The sequence below is a fragment of the Rhagoletis pomonella genome, unplaced genomic scaffold, assembly GCF_013731165.1.
Source record: "Rhagoletis pomonella isolate Grant_MI unplaced genomic scaffold, Rhpom_1.0 Rhpom_scaffold_00004, whole genome shotgun sequence".
NCBI lineage: Eukaryota > Metazoa > Arthropoda > Insecta > Diptera > Tephritidae > Rhagoletis > Rhagoletis pomonella.
The window spans coordinates 33,267,485-33,272,622 of record NW_023458558.1 but is presented as its reverse complement, the minus strand read 5'-3'; the positions used below and the strand labels follow the sequence as shown (position 1 = coordinate 33,272,622).

Below are 5,138 nucleotides of genomic sequence, written 5' to 3'. Positions count from 1 at the left end.
ATTTATATTTATTTGATTCATATTAAATATACCCTTTGATTACTTAAATATATCTACAAGCTCACATGAAAGGTGTGCGCCATTTTATGCTGGGCGGTGCCACGCCCATTTTTAAAAATGTATGACAATATAATTTTCTGCTAAGAAGTTATCCCAACCATAGATTTTAAGTGAATTAGCTTAATTACATAATTACGGATTTATCGCAGTTTTCGCATTTCAATAAATTACTGTCAAATGGGAAATGGGCGTGATTATTTCCTGATTTGAAAAATTTTCAACGGTTTCCTCCGTAAGACCCTAAGCGGTGTTCCTACTCAGTTTGGTATCATCGCAAGCCCGATTTTGCCCATACCAACCTGCCTTGTATAAATGACAACCTATGTACTATACTTTGTGGAGATATCTCATATTTTACTCGAGCTATCGTGTGCTCGGATGGACGAGCAGGCAGACATAGCCTAATCGATTTATCTTCTTATTCTGAGCAAATGGCTACATCTATTTCGATGCCTTTAGGCTGTTAGGCGCTCGAGTATAAAAAATATATTTTCAAAACAAGCTTTGCAAATATGAACCACATCAGGCCGTAAGCATGAGTTTTTCAAATAATTCTACCCCAACGCCACCTAACGGCCAAATCTTTTGTGGAGTTATTTTCTTCCATATAGGTAATATATGTACATATATTCCAAGTATTAACCAAATTGGACTATATGTACGGGTTTTTAACCGACTCCCAAAAAAGGAGGAGGTTATCAGTTCGTCGGAATATTTTTTTTAAATTTTTTTATTTTTTTATGTATGTTACCGCATAACTTTGGACCACATCAACCGATTTCGAAAATTCTTTTTGCATAGGAAAGATAGTATATCAAAGGTGGTCTCATACTAATCTGGTTTGGATCATGAAATATATGATGGATCATGAATATATACATATACATATTTTTATATGTATGAGAATTGTAGTCGGTTTTGTTTTTCCTTCTTTTTTTCCTTGTGAACACATCCAGTTTAGTTTTGGAAGGGTTAACTCCTAGCCCCTTTTGTGTTGGGCACTTAGAAACTTAAGTTTTATTCTAAAGATGAAGTGCTTGTTGGCCTAAAAATACCCTGCTTTTGAAATAAATATCACCTCCATCCTAGCATTGGCTGCATATCCATCGGCAAGTATCTTATAAAGACATTCACAAGAGCGTTACAATATAGGTGGCACCACCGCATCCGTTACTGCTGCTTTAAAGGGACCACATGGAACACGTCACATTTTTTATAACAGTACATATTATTGTCCAAATATCGTTATGGGAACGTTTTTAGTTATCACTAAGCGCTGTAAGTCAGCTTGATTTTTCTCATAATTTTTTTTTTATATATTTAAGTTTATTGAAGTCTTCACACCTCATTCGGAACTTTAGCACATCAACGGCACACTTGTCAAAATATGACATGTTTATCAATCAATCATTTTCTGTAGATGACCTATAATTTTTCTATGTAGTACGTTTCATTCAATTTTGTTGTTGTACCAAATTACTTTTATGTAATGATTCTTCATTCACTTCTTTTCCATCTCTAATCAAAATTTAGTTTAAATGAAAGCCATAGAATTTACTTAATTTTTGTGGGCTAACTGTGCTTGTTATCGCATCTTTGTAGCGCCATCATCAAATAACGTTTACCAAAACATATTTATGTACAAACAAAGCATAACTTTGTATTTTAGGTGTAGCTACGCATGCTCTTCATAAGAAATTTCCATATCTCATTCAAAGCGCCAAAAGTTAACATATGTACACTTATAGATGTATATGTAGGTACCTACATGTATGCGCTTGTATAGGCGTGAACCAAAAGATGTTTTGTAACTTGCTCGGTATCCAATGTATAAGTATCCAATGAGCAAATGATTTAACGACCGAATGGGTCATGAAATTCAAATTCACAGAGTTGTAAATGCAAATTAAACAAAGATTTTGATCACATTTTGCTTGTTAAGGAATTGTTGTAGTATTATATCTATTGAAAGGAGGGTTAATTTGAAAATATGTATGTTTCTAGAGTGTCGAGTAGGTATTCAAAACTCTCAACTATTTTGTGGGCGTGTATGTTCGAATTTTAGCCCTGAAACCAACGTAACAAAAAATAAAATAAATAAACAAAGTTACGAATGTTTGCAGTGTGTCTCATGAGCCACATTTTCTATAGAGCCCCCGCTTCCCCTTTCTTGCCACCTCTACTGCTGACGACTTAGTGCCCAAGGTTTTTATTAATTTAATCGAGTGCACCAGTTACGCGCACAGATTTAAATCGCAATCAAGTTGGGACATAGTTAGTTCACATAAAATTTCAATAAAGGAATAGTAAGGAAATTTAAATTTAATTAAATGGTTGTTATTGTAACGAAACTTCGATTTTCTTCAAACCGCATTCACTGTTTAAAGCTACATGTTAATCATGCAATTTCCAAGCCGAGGCGTCCTGAAATATAGTTTTGTATAAGCTATAGATTACATTTGGTTTGAAGCTAAGCGCCTTGTTCTTCATGGCTGCTTAATTGCCAGCAAAAACTACGAGAAGGCGACAAAGGCGATATAATGCAAAGAAAATACGCTCATATTGCTTCACCAAAGTCGAGGGGAAGAGTAAACTGGATGAATTCTCAGTACAGACATTTCAACGCGATGCTAAACTGACTGAGAGTTACCTCATATAAAACTAACTGAGTACCTTCAAAGCCAAACGAACCGATATGAGATGATATTGATATTTTAGATCCGATATTTTTCAGGTATCGATACTTTCGTTCGATACTTCTGGCAAAATATTTTTTTTTATTTACACTTTGATTTCAACATATTTTGATTAAAAGAAAAATACTGATAAAAATAAAATATTTCACACAAACAACAAAATATATAATCGAAAATCCCATGAGGCTATCGCCTGAAAATTTTGAAATGCACTTAGTGGCATTGTGCTACTATGATAGCACGGCCCAGTAATCATAGTCAACTTATGTGCAATAGACTGCATCACTCTACATACAACAAAAAAAATCGGTACTGTTTTTCCACTGAAATTATAAAACCTATTATATTTTAAGACTTCCAACAAAATATCTCTCAATAATATTAACAGTTACGTGAGCTGGACCGATTTGAAAATACCTCCAAAAATTTAGTTTTTTATTAATAAAAAGTTGTTTGTTAATATTTTTTGAAAAAAATACCTCTGAAGACTATACTTCACAGGATCATTTCTGTAGTCAGTCTTCATTTACTTTCATTGCAAATTGAAAGAAGCTAAAATTATATGTTTACTATTAACATATATTAATTCATATTTAAGTTTCTTTGACCGAAATTTTGTCATAGAGCGTCGTTGTTTTCAGCTGGTGCACTTTATTTTAACTCTTAAAATGAAAAAATCTAGGGTATACCGATTATCTATGCATAAAAACTAGATATCTATTTATTTTAAGGCATTATTTAGTAAATTTTCACAAAAGGTCGAACAAATTTCGTATACCTTTTCACATTTAATAATGTTTCCTTAAGGAAATTTTAAAATTTACTAGCTTTTGTAAAAAAAACAAATAATGTTATTTATCTGAGATGGCAAAGATGTCGTTATATTCTTGATTTTCTATATTACATTTTTTTTTAACAGTATTTGGCATGAATAAACATTGCAGCAGGTCGATATTGACGGAACAATAAAAAAAAAAATTGGATAGTACTTTATTTTACATATTTTTATCTCAATATTAACTTTATTTGGATACCTGAGTTGAAATTCGACCTATCCCGGCAGCCAGTTCGGAAACGCCCTATCTCAGAAAACTTTCCAAGAACACCCTACTTCAGAATTTGAATAAAGAACGCCCTATTTCAGAATTTTATCGAAAAACACCATATCTTAGAATTTGGTTGAAGAACGTTCTATCTCAGAATTCGGTTGAAATATGCCCCATCTTAGCTGAAAATACATTGAAAATATGCTGAGATAGCGCGTTCTTGAATCGCCAGCTAAGATAAGGCGTCCTTCAGCCAAATTCAGAGATAGTATGTTTTTCAGTCAAATTCTGAAGCCTTGAAAAATTTTCTCAGATAGGGCGTTTTCGAACTGGCTGCCGAAATAGGTCGATCTTCCACTTCCACTCAGGTAACGATTTAGTCTTTACTTATAGAGGGTTTATAACAGTTTTCAATTTGACTAGATGGCGGCATGTCATCAGGCAAAGCACGGCATTCGCTGGTTCTTGGTGCTAGCTAGCCTTCAAATAGTTAACTCAAGAAAAATAGTTGCAACAAAACCAAGCGAGACAAAGAATCAAGAAAAACTTACAAGAAACTGGCCAGCTGGCCAACGCATCGATATCAATGCATTCATAAGCAGCAGCAAACAGCACAACAATATCTATATTTTGTAAATGTAGGACCAACAGTAACAAAAACAAACTAACAAAAAAACAAAACTTACAGAATACGTGTAGGCGCAAAAACAATTGAATCGATCGCGCACGATCGCAAAAGCGACAAAGTAGTTCACCAACGTCGATAACACGATCAGAACATGTACATATGTATGTACGTGTTGGCTCTTTTGTTCTTATTATCGCTGCAGTTGGCTCATGAATATTAAAAAGTTAAAATATGGACAACTAGAGTTTTTAATATATTTAATACAAAAAAAAAAAACTTTCTTGTTACTGGAAGCTGCGGAAAAAATGCAACAAGTGAAGCTCAATGCACGTGCGAATGGTGTACACGTCTATAACCATCGCATTGAATGCGTGATTTTAAAAAATAGTGTATATACATATGTATGGGAAGAATTTATTGATCCTATTCTTTGGTCGGCGTAGGTATCTGTGATGTCAAATAAATATAGAAGGCCAGGGAAACGAAAGAAAAGTTTTACTTGCATTTGCAATAAAATTTTTAAAACTTCATTGAATTTTTACTGTTTGTGAATATTATGGCAAGAGCTATTACTTACGCCCTAGTACAATTTTTTGCTATTAGACAAGTACTTGCGCAAATACCAACTAGTCCAAATAGGAATCGAATAGGAATCTTATCTGTACTAGTTTGTATTTGCGCAAATATTTATATGGTGTATTTTGCGGA

The 5,138-nt window shown here is 33.5% G+C and overlaps 1 non-coding gene across 1 annotated transcript; it reads left to right on the top strand.

The window, feature by feature from the left end:
• The first annotated feature begins 3,240 nt into the window (after window positions 1-3,240).
• Window positions 3,241-3,318, top strand: LOC118738609. Its single transcript, XR_004992912.1, has one exon. It is a non-coding gene; the product is annotated as a small nucleolar RNA U3 (small nucleolar RNA).
• Window positions 3,319-5,138: the final 1,820 nt, after the last annotated feature.